At 32.1% G+C, this 22,788-nt stretch overlaps 1 protein-coding gene across 2 annotated transcripts in view; it reads right to left on the reverse strand.

Annotated features, from left to right (window-relative positions):
* The window catches only part of LOC127723767 (uncharacterized), a 285,079-nt gene that overhangs the window by 128,179 nt on the left and 134,112 nt on the right, over positions 1-22,788 (reverse strand). The gene's annotated exons all lie outside the window — the stretch shown is intronic.

Here is a 22,788-nt window from a genome sequence, read left to right on the forward strand (position 1 = left end):
CGTTTACTTGACCATGTAGTATATGTATAAGTACAGTGAATAGGTCTGACAATTGAATTAAATAATGGATAAGACATAACATTATTTATTGTTCATCCAACAGCTGTTGAGATCAAATGACCGTTCCAGGAGAAAATGTTTGTACTTTTTGTAATTAAGACGATGCACATAAAAACATATGCAAATGTGTATTGATTAGTCAATGCTATTTGGAATACCACTAAACAGAAGTCTATAAATCGTGTATTCAAAATGTCAAAGTACTCGTCATCCAAAACTTGTCAATTTTACAAGACTACTTCTAATCGTTTTCAATCTATTTTTTTTATTTAAAGACTAATAAAAGTAGCTTCTCGAACGTATTATCAGCTTGGTTGTAAGTGCTTCCGTAGTGACAATATTAACAATGGTTTACCTACTATTCTAATATTTCCCTTGGAATAATTTATAAATTAGGAAACTAATATTCCAACAGCCTCTAGTAAAGTTAGCTTTATATGAATTTATGTATTCTTTTTATCCCCCTATTGGCCACATGACTCTAAACGTTTCGACGTATTTATACATGAATGGATTTGAAATGTTTGGGTTTGATATTTTCAATGAAGGTAAACCAGAAAGCTCTAAGAACGCAGAAAATGTATAATGTAATTTATTTAGTATCCCTTTCTAAACTCTGATATAATGGATTCCCTGTTAACCAACTGCGTTCTACCTTTGTTGTGATTTTTTTATCTCTTCAAATTGATTCAGATTATGTTGCACATGAAGAAAAACGTTTTCTTTAATCAGATAATAAGAAAAGTAAAATAACGAAGAAAGTATACATCGATATCTGTAAGTAAAGTTTACTGATTGATTAATGGTTATATCCTCTTTTAATTAGAATGTTCACTATTTAGTTTCAAAACAAAAATCTTTTGAAAAGACTGTTATTAAACGATAAATTGATAGTATAAATATAACGGAAGAAAAACAAAATAAGAAATTACTGTGATGTTTGTTTGTTTGATTTTGAGATATAAGCCATTGAAAATTTGGCTGGAATGATTCTCTTCGGAGCATTGTAAGACCCAGCAATATAACGTTGCATAAACATCTATAACCCTGTTTGAAGATTTTCACCCAAAAAAACATAACAATCTTTAAAAAAATATGAGAATGTTCGCGTTTGTATCAAAATATTAAGTTTTTTTCAAAGTCTGTTTTTGATTGATAGTATTTTAATAACAGAACTTAAAAATCAAAGAAATGAAAGGATCCTGTTTCTGTTTTTAAGATATAAACCATTGAAAATTATTCGACAAATGATAAACATGGCACCTTTTTCCCTTCAATAAAACAGAAAAAAAGAACATTTTATAACATTTTATTATAATTACACCATGTTTTATCAAGGCATATAGCATGTATATCTTACACTTGATCTTAAAAGTATTTTGAAACGTGTAATGTCCGCAAAATTTCAGCTCATGTTCTACAATGAACGACAAATCTGTGATGGAAAATTATCTCCGTTTCAGCTGATACTTGTTTGCATTCATGATACAGGAAGATTCACAGCAATATTTACTAGCCAACGTTTTCCTCCTTTCGGCCTATTTTGTTTGTGATTTCATGTTTTTATTCGAATGAGACAGTGTAATTTGAATCGAATTTTTCTCTTCACAGGCCGAATTTATAGGCGCAATTGACACTTCTGCCACGATGACAATGAACAACTCTATGTCAAAAATGAAAATTTTTAAATACACCTACATGAAATAAAAAAAAAAAACAAGGTGAACTTGAAATTAAGGATACAAGACGGACTGCTTCATGCCTTGATATTTTCCTTAAATTGACACAGATTGACGACTTCACACTTAATCCTAAGACCATGATCACAAACGGGATGATTTTAACTTCCCAATTCTCAATTTCCCCTTTCCCAGCAGGTACATACCCTTTGCTCCGTCGTATGGTGTTTACATATCTCATGCAATTGATACGTTATGATATGCTCTTGCATGTTCACACTATACTGACTTCATATACAGAAAAAGTGTGCTCTTTACGCAGAAACTGCTTCAACAGAGTTATAAGGTGGAAAAATAAAAAATGACACTCCGTAAGTTTTATGGACACCATCACAAATAGGTTGATATATACGATGTGTCGGTGACTAAACTAACTAATGACTAATTGTACCATGTTTACTACGTTTTAGATTGTGGTTCAACATCTATGTCGTCTGTCTTCGTCTGTCTTTTCCCAAATATGACTGTTATACCGAGTGTGAATTAACATTGCTACACGACGCGTCTCGGTATTTTGTACATACAACATGCATGTATTTATTTTTGATGTTTTTGTTATCGTTTGGGTTGGATATTTTGTTATGTCTTATCGTTTGTAGTCCAAATATTTATTAAATTGCCTTTCCATAATACCATTGAAGATTGTTTGGACGAGGATGGTAAAAATTATTGTATAAAGTTCGAGATTGCTTGTTAGTTACATAAGTGCGTCACTGTTTTTTTTATATCATGTGGTCTTTATCGTTGGTGGAGTATAAAATAAAGGCAGCAGTAGTATATCGCTGTTCGAAACTCATAAATCAATAGAGATAAAAACAAATCCGGGTAATCCGAGTATGTTCGTTGTTCTTCTGCGGTTTACATGTTGTGTTGACTATTTAATTTATACCAATTGTTTGTCCGTTCTTATGTTATGAATGTTCTTTCGTGCGTTTGGGATTTATTTCTGTCATAGTTTTGTCATTTTAGCGATATTTTTTTTTAACATTGTCATGAAGCGGGCTAACTAATAACCCATATTAAACCCGCCATTTTTTCTTGAAATATCCTGTACCAAGTCAAGAATTTTGCAGTTGTTATAAAATAGTTTGCTTCTATGTATGTAAGCGTTTGTTTTTGTTGCACTTCCGTGTTTCTGTTGTATCTTCGTTTTCCTCTCTTATGTTTCCCCCGGTTTTAGTTTTTAACCCGAATTTGTTTTACGGCTTTTGAACACCATTATACTACAGTTGCCTTTATTGTGCACAAAAAAAAAACAAAACCGTGACAACACATTCTGTCAAAAACAAACGTGGAGAATCAGGCATAAAAGCTGTTACGCTTGAACTCTTTACTAATGAAATAATGCACAGACGGCGGTGTTATTTCTAAGAAGGTAAATCAGTGTTAATGAGATTTTATTAAACATAAGTATACTGGCATAATATCCACTAAACTAGACAGGCAAACTTTTCTAAATGATATTGGTTACACCGCTAATGTACATTTTATATGTTTTAAGATATCAAATTCTTCCGGTGGTATTTATGTTTAATGCACTGTTTAGTTTCTAATATATTTTTAAATGTAGTAGTCCGTGTAAATATATGGGCTTAAAAACACAGGTATTACATGTACATAGCATCGATTCACAATGGCAATAATGAAGAGTACATATATATTGTAAAAATTATTATAATATACGAAAGCAGTATTGGTGAACATGGTTAACAGTTAATTACATTTACTATCGGATTTAAGTCAAATTACCAACATTTCTACTGACTGTGTGTATTTTTTGCCATCAACATGATCAACTTTGCAGTGCTAACATATCTTTAATTTTTATTCAAAATATTGAATCGTCAACAAAAATATTTGACCACATCAACCATCATTGACCATATTCACACTTCATTACGTACGAAAATGATACAGACGTGTTTCTTCCCTTTCATTCAGTAGACCGGTAACTAACATAATGCAATATTTAATATTGGTTTAAATCGTGTATTACAAACCTGTTCGTGCATTTTTTTATTGTTATTCAAAGCAAAATAAGTATCTAAGATACCTGGGACGATCTAACTACACAAAAGATCTCTTTTGTTTACTTATTTTACCTCGAACTTATTAACCCGGTATAGGTCTTTAAGTTGCAGGTTTATTTACTAAAACACCTAAATAATTTATGTAACTGAAAGGTCTCAATATCTTTTTCTTCCGATACCCAGAATAAAGTTGTTTTTAGAAAGTAAGAATACAATAAATCTTCAACATCATCGAATTTGTTCATGATACGTTTTAATGTTAGTTTGAGAAGACCGTAACATAAGAGTTGGGTGAAATTGAACGAATGATCAAGTTGTTTTTCTCCCATTGTGAAAGATAATCTCCATAATAAGTGATGATCTAAAACAGTCCTTGGTCTAATAGGAACTAACAAACAACCGTAATTTATGATCCTGTCAATTACATTGCTTTCTATGACGGAATGACTATGGTATTGCTTCATAAGGGAAATCTTTACTTTTTATGGAACAAGCGATATCTATATGCTGATAAATGTCTGACAGACATGGTCCGTGTAAATATGTCTGTGCCCCTAACTTGTTGAATGTCTGTTAAGTTTTTTTAATAGTACCATTTGTTGATACATATACACCTTATCTGGTACTTTCATAGCATTTAAATAGTATGAAAGAAGATTTCTTATCCGCATATGCTATCAATCAGAGTCTAGAGAATCCAGGATGGTCAGCATCTGTCTCTATAACCGGAGTAGTACATTGCATTTGGGGTGTAATATTCCTTACATTCCGTACCACATTGACACGATCAATGACCAGTATTATATCTCTGTCACTGCCTGGTAAATCTAAACCTTCTGCTAAACTGCCACTTGAAAAGAGTGTTCCACCGAAGAAACCTTTTACAAATCATATCCAAAATAATCAATATATTTTGCTTAGTACGTATTTCTATTTCAGTACCAACTGTATTTACCAATTGTTCGTACAAGTAGTTTTCCTTGAAGTCATTTCCAGGCCTAGGCAAGTGATCTATAACAAAAGAACGTATAGTAAAATCACATAATGACGTTCATACAAAGAAGGTTATATCAAAGTGCTTAATTTCAAGCAATTGATAAGATTATAGTCTTACGTAGACGGAATTAGAGTGTAGCTTTGTTCATTGTTAACCATGTATTGTAAATTCTAGTAAGATTCTACAACCTATGACAAACAAAACATATGTTAGCTATTTCGTCCCCAGGGGTACTAACGGTTTCGTGTTCAACATTGCGACATTTAATTGAATAGAAGATTCATTCAGTTTGTTATTTGCATTAAATTTATTGGTGATATTTTGAAACTATTCGATTTTGACACAGAAAGGTTATCTTCACCACCATTCCAGTAACACTAAGACAAATTATATAGACAAAACTATTGTCTGATATTAATGCAATGTTTAAGTATCGCATATTTTTTGTATTACAATCGTTTGTTCTTATATATTTTGATCGATTTGTTGTTACTTTATTACTTTAGCTAAGCTACTGCTGTTGAATACCAATCCAGAAAAAAAAATTTACTTGAACTAATGCCATTTGTGTATTGTTTATTTGTTTGTTTTTTGTTTGTTTTTGCTTTAAACTGTTATATTCAGATTGTTTTGAAATGATCGAGTGGAGCTTACCATTCAATTTAAAGAAGAGCAGTCTATTTGTAGACGTTTGTAATAAGGATGATTGCTGTGATAATCATTATAACCGAGATCTCAATACTTTAATTCGGTGTCATAAAAACAAAGTATATGAACTGAATGTATATTATTGAATGAATGAATGACATAATTTTAACTCATTAAGTATTTAAAAGAAATACGAAAGATACCAAAATGACATAAACACTCATACGTTCTATATGAACTGACAATGCCTTTACAGAAAGAAAAGAAAAAGACCAAAACACAAGCAACAGATGAGTACAGAAAAAAGTAAAATCACAAAAATACTGAACTCCGTGGAAAATTCAAACCACAAAGTCCCTAATCAAATGGCAAAATCAAAATTTAAACACATCAAACAAATGGACAACAACTGTCATATTCCTGTATTGGTACAGGACAAAACACAACATAGAAAACGGAATACTGAGCAACAGAAACTCCATTGAAATTCGAGGGTAATATCAGGTGATCTGTAATAGAAGGCAGATCCTGCTCCTCATGTGGCACGTGTCGTGTTGCTCATGTAGATACAACTCTGGTGATAATTTTAATTCGATAAGTCACAGAAGGGGAAAAGAGGAAGGGATTGTAGTAAAGACATTAGTGACATATCCGTCATTATCTGTGAAACGGATATTTTATAAAGGTAAAAACTCATGATGGCGTCCGTACAATTTACGAAGTGATGATTTCAACGCACAACTTTTAACTATTGATTTAATGACTTCGATGTTAGTATCAATACTATCTAGGAAAGCATGATAGGAAATACAATCCCTGACATATTGTATCAACTGTCATGTATATACATCGTAATATGGCGCTGCTGGAATGTTGCTGCATAGAAATGGAAAGTTCAAAAATTGAAATCATCACTTTTGTCGGTTTTTTTTTTTCTTTTCCTTTTACAGACCCTCACTATCAATTTAAAGATGTTGGTCAATATATGAGGCAAGTATAGTTGTATCTAATTTATCTTTAATCATAAGTTCGTCTGAACAGATGCGTTCATTTAGTCACCAAACATAGAATTAATTAGTAAAAGGACATCATCTATATAGCGAAAAGTGAAGTAAATGGATAATGCTAACGGCTTTTCTTTCTTCCTGTATGTGATCAACCATAAATGAAAAAAAACTAGTAGACAAGAAGAGAAGCTTAGTTAGTTCCCACGGGAATGCCGGTTTTTTGTTGTTCCAAATGTAGCATATATGTTGTCAAGAAACCTAGCATCTTGGTAATGTCATTTTCTGAGATATTTGTATCAATCAGAGGAAGTTTTTTAGAAAGTGCAATATATCCCCCAATGAGGCAGACTACTAGTATCTACATTGGCCTTTTTTTATGAAATAAAGCAAGATCAAATCTTCCGATTTGTTATTTTATTTGAAATGGCGAATACTTGTTGAAACTATAAAAAGGCAATTATTGTTTTAATACTACCAGAAGATGAAAGAGTCGTAAAATGTATGTACGCTAAAAGATCTTTTTTTTTAGTTTTCACGTCTGATTCACGCCATCTCTAGAATAGGTTGTTCCACAATTACTTTGAAGCCCATATTTGATTGCTGACAAAATTGATGATAATAACTTAGAAAAGGGTTTTGTGAAGCACTTCGATGACCAATTGGTTGTAAGGACACTCATGTAATGCAGATATCGAATACAGTGAAGGTAGATTTAATTCTTCATTTTCTTCCTAATTGATGGATTTAGACTCTCAAAATTTCGGACCTTTTGGATAACATAGTTCGCAGATAATTTATAATGTAATGTTAATATCACCAGTTATAGTTTCCAGGCGGATTATATATATGAATGGGGAACTAGCACATGTGCAATCGGGATGTTTAGACCTGAAGTAATCAATATTGAAATCCCAAGGCACGTGTTTGGAATAGAACATTTTAGTTGCAATTGATTTAGTATAGATATCAGAAAAGATAGGTACAGACTTGTATTTAAAATAGGGAAGTATGTACGATTGACCTGATTTATGATGAATGATATTGCTCAAGTGTATGGCATCGAATCCTTTGTTGTCAAAGAAGATGTTAATAATGGATCTTTTGTCATGTACATCTTTTTCAGTGAGAACTGGTTTGAAATGCCTGTGAATGGCAATGACCGAGATGATAGCTGTAAGTATTGGGTTAAATAGGGTTTTGCCATAGTGGTTTTTAAAAATAAGTTGTACAGAGAATGCCTAAAGAGGTCATGAATAACGCTTCTTGCGGATGTGATGAATACCCAACGGTTTTAGTATAAATTGAAGGAGGTCATTTATACAGACATCATGGAGAGTAGGTGATGTATAATGATGATGACCGTGACTTTTGCTACGTCAAGGAGGAGAGTTGAAAATATTTATCACATTCACCGACCTGCAGGAAATCCAGTAGTCCTCCTTTTTGTCTACAAAGAGGTGTTACAGTCCCTGTAACGTAAAAGTTAACACTTTTTTCATTCGGGAATCGTACGTACAGCGTTCGGGAATCGTTCGTATAGCGTTCGGTCATCGTTCGTACATCATTCGTATAGCGTTTGTATAACGTTCGGTCAGCGTACGTTCATCGTTCGTTCATCGTATGGTAAATGCCATCGTTTAGGGTTTTGTATATCGTGTGGTTCATGGTATCGTAAAGCGTTTTATTTGTCGTATGTAACATGGTATGGTTTAGCGTTTAACGTTTCGTTTATCGTATGGTTTAGCGTTTCGTTTATCGTATGGTTTAGCGTTTCATCTATCGTATGGTATAACGTTTTTCGGGTTTTATTTCAGAAAATTATTTCGTTTATTATTTTGAGTTGAAATAATTTTATATAAAAAAAAAAAGCGAGATAAAAAAAAAACAAGATTGGATTGATTAATAGTTGGTTGCGTACTTTTTTATTTAATACTAATTGCGTTATAAAATGTTAAAAAAAAACTAACTTAAACAATACCCTTAACTAGTTCAATGGAACGTGAATTATCTTTATAGCTTTATAGCTTTATAGCTTGCTGTTCGGTGTGAGCAAAGGCTCCGTGTTGAAGGCCGTACCTCGACCTATAATGGTTTACTTTTATAAATTGTTATTTGGATGGAGAGTTGTCTCATAGTCATATTTTCCTATATCTATCTATTTTACATAAAACTTATGTAGTCGTAAAAAATAGTATTGGTTGTAACGTTTTATTTTGATTGAGAAACGTTTAGCAATGCAATAAACTTTCTTTAAATGTATTATAACTTAATGTAGATTTCGAACTGTATACCATTTCTAACCGATAGAAAAAAATGTTTGCAACTAATATCATTACACTATGGAATAGCCTGCTGTATAACACACATCACATTTTGACAGTAGTACATTTGTTGTAACATGAGACAAATACGGGAAATATATTAGTCTCTCTCTCTCCTCCTCCTCCACCAAATATTTCTTTAATCCAAATATTTCCTTGACACAATAAACTATGTATAACTTTCTATAAATGAGGCTTTATATGAGATACACGTACTATATCTAAATGGTATTTGTTCCCCTCAATGTCAGAGTCTAATTTAAATCGAAGATTGCCAGGGATATATAACAAAAATCGTGAAGACTTCTTTTAAACCCAGCGTCGCTTGCAATTGCTGCTGTTGGTGTTAAAACTGTTATTTTGACTGTACAAAGTGTTTAAGTCCATGCATGAGTAAAATACAGAATGAAAAAAATAACTCTACCTTTTTTTCATACATTTATTTATTTTAGAGGTAAGCTTCTGTCCAAGTTTCATAAGTTTTAACGCAAATCATTTAGATCGAATCACCTTAAATAACCAATCAATTGTATATTAAAAGTTATTGATTTGTTCTTTACATACGAATCAATGAAATATTTGTCACTGGACGTTATGCATGCAATCAATGATCAATTACAAATCTACAGTATTTATAAACATACTGCAAATGTATATATGAAAGAGACTAAATAATATAAATATTAATTCTTTCACACATATTTGAAGGATCGAAACAATCAGTTCTACAACTGGTTGTTATATAAAGACTTAATGCAAATTTTACAAATATTACATGCCTCTGTGAACTTTCATATTGGCGCACCAAACTATTTCCTTTTATCGTCCATAGCTCATTTTCCGATTCACTTAAGGTTTTCACCGATCTTCTTAATTGTTTATTACATTCTGAAATTAAAATCCTACACAAATTGCCAAAACTTTTATTCTCAGTCTAGACAGCGTAAAAGATGAATGCACCTTTGTACAAACGGTGTTTTGAAGACCGATATCCATTTGCGCTGAAAAAAAATTAATTTGCCACAACTTAATTACGCTAATTCTTCTTTTGCAGCATTCATTTGCGCCAAAAAATGTAAAATGTAGAAATACCGCAAAAGACCGATTAGTGCACGAAGAACAAAGTTTTGCACTTATTTTGAAATCAATGATAGTATTGACTCAAAGAACAAGGCATATAGAAGGAGACTTTCTAAAAGTACATACTTTCAAATTTGAAAATCATATCTTTAGTAATTATAAATTGATTTAATGTTTTATCGACACGCGCCACCCTCCGTTGATTGTCACTTGTGTAATCGATAGAAATTCGTGTTTGTTCAACCTTGACCCGTTTTGCATCCACTTGTATACTGATTAAACATATTTATCGTATTTCAATTTTCTCTGATCTTTTTCGTTTGTTTATTACTGCTGTATTTATTTTGTTTTTCTGTCAGTTATATTTCTTAATTCTATGTAATAGTGTATTTTCTACTATTTTTTTAATTTGTGTTCCTTTTCTTTTGCTTGTTTGTTAAGCTTACTCTTTAATAGTTCTCTAGTATTTTTTTATAAAAATATTTTAGAATGTATATATATATTCTTATTTACCAGCACATAAGATACACATGTTCAAAGTATAACAGTTTATTACATTTTTGTCGAGCCTGCGACTTTTGTCGCAAAAGTGAGACATAGCGATCCTACATTCCGTCATCGGCGTCGCCGTCGGCTAGCGACATCCACAAATATTCACTGTAAGATTAAAGTTTTTGATATTTTAATAACTTTCTTAAACTATCCTGGATTTCTACCAAACTTGGACAGAAGCTTGTTTATGATCATAAAATAGTATCCAGGAGGAAATTTTGTAAAAAAAATCATGTTAATCCGTATTTTACTTATAAATGGGCTTAGTTTTTTCTGTCATTTAACATTACATTCACTCTGTCACGGCGTTAAAGTTTTAAAAATTTAAATTACTTTCTTGAAATATCCCGGATTTCTACCAAACTTGGACAGAATTAAGCTTAGAATTCTATTTATCCGTACGTTATTTATAAATAGACTTAACATTACATACACCCTGTGATTAAAGTTTTTAAAATTTTAAAAACTTTCTTAAACTATCCTGGATTTGTACCAGTGACACGTTCTGATTAAAAAGTCAATAAGTTTACAAATACGTACCTATGTGCATTTAATAAAGCAACACTTGAACTTATTAATATAATTTTTTTTAGTGGAATTTTGTTTTTATTTATATTTAATGTTACCCGATAAAATTCACTTGAATGAGTATTTCTACTGTAAATATCACACGTACTATCTACAATATACGGAAATGACACGGCTGCGTATTGTAAAGTTACTGAAGGAAGATTAATGTCAAATTCATATCCCCGGGCGACGAAATTACCGGTTTGTCAAAAAATATAGAGAAAATGGAGAAATATAATGCGCGCTGTTAAATCATGCTTTGCAAGGATATTTACCAGATGACTTCTTTTTTGGTCGTCAATTACTTAATTTTTTCTAATGGACTTCTTCATAAATCAAAAACACGCACAAATTTTAGACCGAAAAACAATCACATGGCATTGAATGATTTTCCAACTCAAAACTAGTTATAATTGCCTCTTAAATTTTTCATTTTTCTCGTTGGGTTGCTTGTCCATTGACGTTTACGCCATATCTTTTTTTTTTGGTATTTGTAAAAAGCTGCTCATCGATCAATTTCACAAGAGTCTCAGAAATCTAATGAGAAAAATACTCGTAAGTCATGAACATTTAGTATAACATGCTATCACTAGATGTCCTTATGTGTTTTTTGTTGTTCGATTGCTGTCTTATTGTCGTTACCCAAGGTGTGCTCTACTGTTTAAATCGGTTTAAAACAATTCATATTTGAAAAAATTTTGCTCAGATGAAGAGTAATAAATTGAAGAGGTATATATATAAATTCTTAGTGCAAAGTAAACATTAAAAACAAAATCTTTTTTTCAATTTTTAACTTCCCAAAATTTTAAACTGTATTGATTTTGAAGATGTGTCTCATCTAAACGAAGTCTGAATGGTCTCCAACTTACCAGTTTAGTGTTACCCTGTTTGGCACATACCTACATATAAACCTCATCACATTTGATCCCAAAATTGTCAATAAAATTGAATTTGTCGAAGTAAATTCCATTGAGCACAAAACAAAACCAAACCAGATTTGAATTATATGGATATTCAAATTTTTTAAAAGAAATATGAAGAAAAATGATAATTATCTGGTTTGACTTCGAAACACGGATTTAATTCTTTAAATTACATTTTGCACAAAAAACACCTCAAATCTTCCTTGGAATGAGAACTCTTTCTTCATAGAAATGTATGAAATAGATTACACTGGACATTAAACAACCAACAATCAAACAACTAAAATATATCCAAGGGATTATTATTATGCATGTACATAAATGCCAAATACCATATAAATATATTGAATAATCAACAAAATATAATGCTGCCAAAAAGAAACATTATCATAAGGATATCAAAATAATTCACAGGTTTTTTTTTCAAAATGAATTGCAAACAATCCTCTTTCAGAAGCATTTTCAAATGTCCGTGCTATCGCTCCGTGTCGGTCAATTATTTTTAGCATAAAGTTTTTAAATCGATGAAACACAATTATTATATAAAGAAGTCACAGTAAACATTAAACTTATGCATGGCGGAAAAGAAACATAAGAAAACAATAGGTGCAATGTGCATGCAGCCTCGCAAATAATATTAAAAATTAATAACATTTAATTTATTTTTGATGGAATGATGAAGTTTCCAGAACATAGAAAATACACCAGAAAATCTATTAGACTAAAATACACTATCAAAATGTGCTTGGTGTCCATTTTACAATATATCGTTTAAGAATTTAGTGTATTCTTATTCATTCCGACATCTGTGTCCCTGGATCTGAACAAGAAATTGCGAGGACGTTATGCTCAGTTTACCTTTAACATGATTTTTTTCACAGAATGTTATAAATATAAAAAATTTTTTAAAAATTCTTCGCGAAAACAAGCACCCTTAAGATAAATGTCATCGTCAGATGTATAATGGAAGGCGATAAACACTTTAGAATATATACCACCTGCTGGTTCTTTTTACATTGACACTTATTTTATTACGTAACAAGTACGAATGTAAAATTATCGATATGGTATATTCCTGTCGAATATACACGGTATATCTGGACTGGGGCATTTAAGATATTTTGATCTGACACTCTATGTAAAGTAATTTGTGCTTTATGTAAAAAAAAATGCATATAACCATCGTATTTTCACAAAATCTTTAAAATGTGTTGACTTTGAACATATATATATATGTATTCAAAAACGGAGACAAATCACTGATTTCCAATTATAGACCATTATCATTATTATCAGCAGTGAGCAAAGTATTTGGAAAAAGTGTATTTAAAAATGTATTTAATCACTTATTTAGTTATATTTCAAATAGACAAGAAAGCGTTTTTGTTTCAAGTTCATATTCGCCTTTTGAGAATACTAATGCAGGAGTTCCGCAAGGCTCTGTATTAGGTCCCCTATTATTCATGTATATTACATAGCTGGTAATTTGATAAGTCTGCCTCGATTAAGTGCTGATTAAACATCCCTTTCTAATTTAAGTAATAGTCCTTACACAATAAAGGATGTCTTAAATAGCGATTTAGAATAAATAGTCTAAAGATTGGCTTATTGATTTTAATCCTAACAAGACAAATGCAAAATATGCTATTTTCCTTTAATTTTTCCCCAGATGACATAAGAAATCAAGTAGTAGGATTGTCTTCTGTCATTAACACTTTGGGATTACTTTTGATCCCAATGGTAATTTCTATACACATATAGAATACGTTTTAAGTTGTGCAAGCACAACATTAAATTTAAAAAAAATGAAATATGTACTGACTAGATAATCTTACTGGTGTGTTCTCATTTCGCCTTAGCTGTGAATTCCAGGTAAAAAAGGTAAAAAATATGGTACTAAGGCGAGATGGGAATTGAACTAAGGCGAAATGTGAATTTAGATAAAAATATTAAATAAACAAATTAAACCTCTGTGTTTTTATAGCAATTTAAACAACATGTGATTAGGGAATTGTTGTCATGAATTTAGAACATGACGTTAAGTTTGAAGCAGAATGATAAGTCACTGGGTCGCCCGTGTTTGCTAGTCGGGAAGTTATACATTTTCAGAGACACAGGGTGACATTTGCTAGTGGACAGAAGAAAGTCCAGAAAGCTCAATATGTTTTATTCTTCACATAATGGGACTGCCTCTACGATTTTGCCTCTTTTTGGTCAAATATCTAAATTATTATAATTTGCGAAACAGTAATAATTATGTGATACTCAGCATGCAGTTATAGATAGATATAACTATCGAATGAAATAGTCTAAACCCCGACATATGTACGTCCAGAAATATGAATATATTTATCTAAATTGATACAATTGGATTCAGATACATGATTGCACGCCAATCTTTTTTATAAATAAACTCATCATAGATACCAGGATTACAATTTTATATTTACGCCAGACGCGCGTTTCGTCTACAAAAGACTCATCAGTGACGCTCGAATAAAAAATAATGTTTAAAAGGCCAAATAAAGTACGAAGTTAAAGGACAGTTGATTGGATAAAAGTGATGGATTGCCACGCCTATATTAAAACTGAGGTCCTTTGAACCGACTGCAGATAGCTCCCAGTATTCGAATTTGATATAAAAAAATATTGATATCTCGTTTTGTTTCAATATTAAAAGTGTTGAGTAACGTAGTTGAATTTTAGATTAAATTTGGGAAGTCTTGTACATCCCCATTTTTAAAAGTTATTCAACAAGAAATGCAAAAAAAAAAAAAAAATCAGCTGGTTTTGAAATTTTTTAAGAGTTTGCAAATATTTAACAAATTAGAATTATGGTATACAATGATTTTTTTTCCTCAACAGTGTTTTCTGAAGCAATTTTTCCTCCGAATCCCGAAAAGTTAATCATATATTCTTCCAGAGTTTAATACTTGTAAATCCCGAATTCACACAAATAACAAAGTCCCAGCCCGACGTTCGTAAAAGGTCTGTTCTAGAGTTTAGTTTAATTTTCAGAAATTAAAATCAAACAAAGTGTTTTATACAAATTCGCGTTCAGACAAGTAAATTAATATAGGTTACTATAGGTGGCCTGGATTGTAATAGAAAATATCCAATGAAATGCATAAAATTTTCTAATGTTATAGGTCACGCATGGACTGTATTACTTTATAGAGATGCCCATGTTGCAAATCGAAGATAAGATTGATTTACCCATTGTACTTTAGAATTGCAGCAAATCTTAAATTCACTTGAATACATTGACCTGTTATCTTGTCGACTTGAAAGCCAGCCAGACAGATGGCTTATATCCTAAGAAGACCTTGATGAACTTTTTAAGTTAAACAAATCTTAATTTTCACGGGAACGAATATTTTGTAAAAACGTTGTAGTGATCAGATCATCAATGACGTAATCTAAAAAATAAAAGATGCGAAGGTCGAAAATAGTTCTAGCTCATAATGAAGAAAATATCAACCGTCTTATACGTAGCAAGAAAGTCTCCTCACGTACCCGAAGCTTGTGAACATATGTTGCTGGTGGGTATAGTCACACCGACTTACACTTGACTTTTTCTCTGCGGTTACAAAGCTCGTGGTCGAAATCAACTAGGAAGCTACCATTAGATTTTTACGAGGGGGGGGGGGGGGGACTATGATGAAAAATGTTGTCCTGTATTTTTCTTTAAATGTATATAATTTCAATGTAAATGTAGTCCTGCCTTTTTATTTTACTCTTTGTGTCTCCATGTAGCCTCGAGATATGGGACTACGTATTTTCACGTCAGACAAACTTCTTCGTGCATGAGACTTCATATTCGATTAAGTAATTTCAAAAGGGAATGGAATGCCCATCGATTGTTAAAGGGAAACCGTAGAAAAAAAGTAGTCCATTCGATCATTCTTAACCTCATGTATAAACGTATATGTTAATTTATTATTGTGCACTGTTTAATATGGTCAACAGGGAATGTCACTTGCTGAAAGTCACAAATGATAGCTATAACATATCATGAAACAATTACCACGATTATGATATTTCATTTGACTTCTTGGGTTAGTTGACCATGAAATAGTGCATTATAGTTTTAACAAAGAAGTAATTCGGGATAAGAAATGTCTAAATTGATAAGTTATACAATGCATATAAAAAATCCATTGCAAGAGTATTGTATACTTAGAAATCATCGCCCGCTGTTGTAAGTTCAGTTTTGCCATTTTTCGTGCTTGTTATGAGACGATATTTCAGGGGTTTCGATTGTTAAACTCATCAAATCAAATAACGAACATATTCCATCTCAACACGAGAAAGAGGGGCTCATTTACATCTATCAATGTTTATCGTTTATAAGATGTTGTACTTTCAATGCTATTTATAAATGCAGAGTAAAATTTTAAATGTTTGGTATACAAATTTTAAATTATTCATCTTAAAAAAAATCAGAAGATAATGGGAAATATCCAAAGAATCATGATATAAATTGAAAGAAAAGAAGAAAACCCAAAACATTTTTTTATATTGAAATTGAAAATCCAACTGATCAAAAGTCGTAATGACGTCTAAAATTCTATACACATTAAACTAGTACTTATAGTATCTCAAAATGTCCAAACAGAGCCCGTTTTATAAACGCACACTGGACATAATTGTTATATTTCTATTTAGACTTTCCACATTTTATCAACCGTTTGTGAACTATTTTTGAAGATTACGAATCCATGGCTTTATTGCACATTTTGTTTTGTTTAGAAAATAAAATACACAATTACTTGTATGTAAAATTATTTTAATGGAAGCTTCCTGAAGGTACTTGATAGGATGTACGCCAATTGATGAGGGCGTGACACATTTTCACGAATGTCCAATCAGCTTTTTTTCTGTTGTACAAAGTTTGACGTGCGGTGATGTTTGAACAGTGTAAATGACATTGTCATAGTATTATGACATTGTAGTGACCGTGCAAGGGCTTTATAGCCAGTCAGGGTCGTTAAAAACTTCCATTTGTTGTATGGCATTGTATTTTAACATGAAAGGCTATTTACTGTATACTATTGTGACTGTGTAACCTGATTCAAAACTTAATTAATTTAGAAAAAGTACTTTGCAATCGCTGAGAAGACTTTGAGTGTATTTTACATTTGTCCTTTCGGAGCCTTGTATATCTTACCATGATGTATGGATTTTGCTCATTGTTGAAGGCCGTACAGTGACCTTTAATTGGTCATTTCTACGTTATTCAGTCTATGGTTAAATTCTCTCATTAGACATTATCCCATCATAGATGATCAGGTGTAATATAAAAAAGGAAACTACATTATCGTATCTCGAATACATATCTATAAAATATAATAAAGAAAACTTTAGTGAGATTGAGTACAACAGAAGCTTTGCCTTATTAAATCCTCGATGCTGTCTCCTTCAGACTGTCAAATACCGTCACCTTCACTGAAGAGACATTGATTGTCGAAATGCGCATCTGATGCAGAAAAATTGGTAACGTTTATGTTATTAACTGTTAACATGGTATTATATGTGATAAATTGCTGTAAACAATACTAAACTGAGTATTTATTCACAGTACGCACTTCCTATTTTAGTTGTGGTGATATAAATCTTAATATCATTGATACACGTTTGAGAAATATGTGAAGTTCTTCAAATGCTGATTTATAAAAACCTTGTTAATATGAAACACAATCCCGCATGCAGCTGTGGCCATCCTGTTGAGGATAGTATTCACCTTCTTTTTTTTTGGTGCGCGTTTCACATTGAAGCAAGAGAAATATAATCTTCAAAATTAGAAAGATCTACTATATCCTTTTTGCTACTATTGGCTGGTGACCTTTCATTTCAGCACAGCAAAAACAAAGAAATAGTTGAGTCTGTACAATCTTATATAAAAAATACACAAAGATTTAGAACATTCAATTAAAATTCAGAATTCCTACTTTCAAACTCTTCACTCTAGTCCAGTTTTATATATTACTCTGTATTATATTGTATTTTTTTCTTTTTTTGAGACAAGGCCATATTTTGTCAAATGAGAAGCACAATTACTCCAAGGCGAATTACGAGAAATGGTTTCGTATTTCGTTATAGAAAAAAACCTAGTAGTTTATGTAAAGTAACGACTCTCGTACGGTGTCGCATTATTATCTTTTTGATAAATTGGTGCAATTGGATGCAAACAATACTGACCATAAAATGTCAAGTTTGCGAGATCAGACAGTAACCCAACAACTAAACAATTGAAAATCTAGGGATCAATATTTAACAATTGCCAGCAATAAGCTATTTTCATAAATAAAACATGATTTAGTCGAATAATTTGCGAGTAAAGAAAAAGAGACTACCATAGATTTGTTATTAATCCTAAATGCTTGATGGGTACAGATCAGTATTCAGGAGTTACCTTTTTTGCATTAAACCACATTACAATAGAAATTGGAAAATAGGGCCTGAGTTGTTTTGTTTACAATTATTTCACATTATGTCGGCAGTGAAAATCTGCATTTTTTTATCATGTTGTTTGATTTACACATTACAACAAAACTAAGAATATGACGGATGCATTTATAGTTAGCTGTTTAACGTCCAGTGGCAACTATTAGATTTATTATTAGGAGGACATTTAAAATGTCATGAATATAAACAAGGACATCCTTTGTTATGCAAACATGGCACAAGCGATGACCTATAGACCCTGTGTATCATATGTATATTTAGGGTGGGGTTGCTCCGAATAAAGGAGGTGTATAGATACAGGAAAATAAAGAAAAAAAATATAAAATAAGAATAGAGTATAACGGGCAAAATGAAGAATAGAGGAAAATGGTCTTAGATTATTAAAGAAAAGAGGTAAATGGTCTAGATTTTTGTTGTTGTTACAAAATAAAAAAATGAAAACGCTAAATTATAATTTCACTTACAGTTTTTAGATTTTTCATTTTTTCAGTTTTTAGAAATTTTTCATTTGCCGGACACGCTCTTCTTTGATGATTATTAAAAGTCAAGCGCATTAGTAGTAAAAATAATACACAATCGTTTGTACATTGGTAGGGATTTATGTTTGGGGTTGATGAGTCACATAACAGAATATTGTTTCTATTTGAAATTTCTTGAATATTTGTTTTTTTTCGACTGATTTGATAGATGAATAAAAATATATATATAATCTAAAAACTGTTGACTAAACACCCTGCAGACTGCAGTTTACTCGCACATTCACCTTTTCCACGGCTAACAAAATTCATAATCGTATCTTTTAGTTTGTTTAAATCTATTTCAGTGTTTATTTTTCAAATTTTGTATGTAAATAGTTTTGGATCAACATCGAGACAGAATAAATTATAATTTATTTAATGAATGATTAAAAACTGAATTATGCATCCAATCTAAATTTATAAGCCTATTATCACCTATATAAAAAATATTTAACAGAACACAATTCTAGTTTTATATTTAAAAAAAAAATAAGTACGCTAAACGAAACTATGCACGCTAAGAAACGATGTACGCTTAACCATACGATAAACGCTAAACGAAACGATGTACGCTAAACGATACGGTATACGCTAAACGAAACGAAGTACGCAAAACCATACGATGTACGATAAAAGAGCGCTTATGTTATCGTTTAGAGTATGGTTTATGGTACATGGTTTCGTTCGTACATCATTCGTTCAGCGTCCGTGCAACGTTCGGTCAGCGTTTCGTTTGCATTCGTACACCGTTCGGGTAGCGTACGTACATCGTTCGGGCATCGTCCGTACATGATTCGGGCATCGTTCGTTTTGTTAACTTTTACGTTACACGGACTGTACAAGAGGGGAATTGTTGATAATATGGTATATATTTTGGATGATGCGAACTTGCATAGAACGGATTGAACGATCGGACTTATTAAACTTCTATTAAACAATGTTGAATGTTATTAATATCTGATCTGTCGTGCATACGTCTATTAAGTCTTCCTTTCATTTCACCAACATTTATCAGTCCTCAAAAGTTACACTCTAATCTGTAGACGGAATGTATAGATTTACAATGCAGATCATCGAGGTTCTTGTAAAGTAAGACTGTTTAGTTATATTGCTAGTAAGTTAAACATCTGTATTTGGTTCCAATTGCTTAGATTTTTTAATGTTTTGGATAGTGCATTATTCTATTTAATTTTTTTTTCTTATTGTGCAATGAATATCAAACGTGATTTACAAAAAAAATATATATGAAAGAGAAAATATAAAAACCTTATATTCCTTCGTTGAATATGATCATAATATTTATGTACGGTAGGCGTTTACATTTTCGAGCATAGAAAGGAGGATAATTGTAATAGCAATATAATAAGAAGTCCCGTTAGTATTTAAAAAAGAGGGACGAAAGATACCAGAGGGACAGTCAAACTCATAGATCGAAAACAAACTGACAACGCCATGGCCAAAAATAAAAAGACAAATAGACAAATAATAGTACAGATGACAGAACATAGAAAACTGAAGACTAAGCAATACAAACCCCACCAAAAACTGGGGGTGATCTCAGGTGCTCCGGAAGGGTTAGCAGATCCTGCTCCACATGTGGCAACCATCGTGCTGCTTATGTTATTACAAATCTGGTAAATAGTCTAATTCGGTAGGTCACATTCGTGAAAAGGGAAGGGTATTGTAGTTACGATATAAGGAACATATCCGATATCATCTGTGAAACGGTTATTCCATAACGGTCAACCAACTCGTGATGGCGTCCGTAAAATTTACGAAGGGATGATTTCAACTTTACCATTTGGAACTCTTGGTTTAATAGCTTCCTTGTGAGCAGCAATCCTCTATTAAGGAAATCCTGATAGGAAATACAAGCCCGGGAATATCGTATCAATTGGGAGATGTATACTCCGTATGCAGGCGCTGCTGGAATGTTGCTACATAGAAATGGAAAGTTCACAATTGGGGAGCTGAATCATCTAAAGTGTCGCGTGTACGACATAAGTTATCGACAGGGGCGGAAACTATCTATCGAGTAAAACGTATTTTATATAGGAAGAAATATGTCTGATAATGAAATAGCCAGTAAGGAGTCAGTTGAACCAGACAAAAATTCAAACGAAGAAGTAACTACTGCAGATTTGTTATCTTTGTTCAAGACTTACATGCACTGCACATTAACTGGTATTGAATGAAACTTTGACGGCAAAACTCACGGTCTGGCTTAGAAAATGAAGAAGGTTGACCCAACATTATTTTTCAAAGGTACAATTTAAAATGAATTCTGACATAGTAGACACTCTTTGAAAAGCCGTAGAGTTGATTTGAAAAAAAATGCCCGATATGACTACGACGCTTCTTAAAGAAGGGTAACATACACTAAAGACGGGTAACACGCTGATCCGGATAGCTTAAAAGTCGGAAGCGAGTGTGGCAGGGGTTGTGGTGGTGGTCTCGAACACGGTACAAGAGTATCTTTCAGGTGATACCACCAGTAATTCAGCGGATGAAGAACGTATTAGAGCGGAAAGTCAAGCAGTTAGGAAGATCAAATCGGTTAAAATGGAGAAAAAAACAAGGATGTAAAAAACCCGATAAAGTTGCAGGAGAACCGTATCAAGTACTCATAACGACGGTAGCGTTATTCATGTTATTCTTACTATTTCTATACAATAGCCCTTTCGATGAAGCCAGGGTCAAGACTGAATAGACAAGATAAGTCCGGAAAAATGTGCTATGTATATGCTAACGTCGGGCACTGGGCTAGATAATTTCGAGCTAAGGACAAAATATATGGGTACAGAGGCGGTGCCGTTTCAACAATATGCACCACTCAGTTACATTGTTTTTCAGGTACATAATAATTTAAACATGTTTCGCTTTTATGGTGATACTGCAGAAGGGTTCACAAATATTCAAGTGAATAGTAGATTACAAAAATCTCTTAATTTTTGGAAAAAATATTGGAGCGTCTTATTTGTCCTTGATCTTATTGGAAATAGGTATACAATTCCAACGAGAAATAAACCAGATAAAATAATTTTACAAAGTTATAAATCTGCTTTAAGCATGAAAATTTGAAGTTTCATATTTTGAAGATCTTCTTATTCCATGGTTTCGTTTCGGAAAGACCACATTTAATAACTCCGCTAACGGTACCTGTCAGTTCTAAAGGTCAAGAAAGGTTAATGTTGAATTTACGTCCGGTAGTTGATCACGTCGTTTTTAATAGAATTAAGTTTAAAGATTTGAAAACAGTTAGTCAGTATATTTTTGTCTGAGTGTTTTAATTTTATCTTTGATTTGAAGTCGGGGTATCCTCACATAGACGACTTCAATTCGCACAGACAATATTCAGGTTTTTAATAGAAAGTTTTATGTTTTTACAGTCCTTCCATTTGTTATTAGAACAAGCGATAATATATATACTGAAGTTATCAGACCGCTAGATAAAAAAAGAAAGTAAGAAAGACGGGATAAAAGAAGTTGTGTACTTTTATGTATTTACGTATGCTAGTTACACAGGCGCTGATGGTTTAGTCTTAAATGCAGCTCTTGTTTTTTACAAGATGTCGTTAAATCTTGAGGAATTAAGAAGCTCCACATGACGATAGATTAAAGCGATACACATTTTCTTAAAATTTGTTAATGAAGTACTTAGAAATAGTTTGGTAATAGTACACACATATCTGCAATTGAAATGCTGTGAGTAAAATGCGGAAAGGCAGTACGAGTTACGGAACTTAGAATTGTAAATTTTAACGTGTGTATTTTACATATTATTTCTTTGCACGGTAAATGGATCCCTCGAGAGCAAAACGAAAATAGCTGATTTAAAAAGATAGTAGATGTAGATGCCTGGTGTGTTTTTCCTA

The sequence above is a fragment of the Mytilus californianus genome, unplaced genomic scaffold (assembly GCF_021869535.1).
Source record: "Mytilus californianus isolate M0D057914Y unplaced genomic scaffold, xbMytCali1.0.p SCAF_13, whole genome shotgun sequence".
NCBI lineage: Eukaryota > Metazoa > Mollusca > Bivalvia > Mytilida > Mytilidae > Mytilus > Mytilus californianus.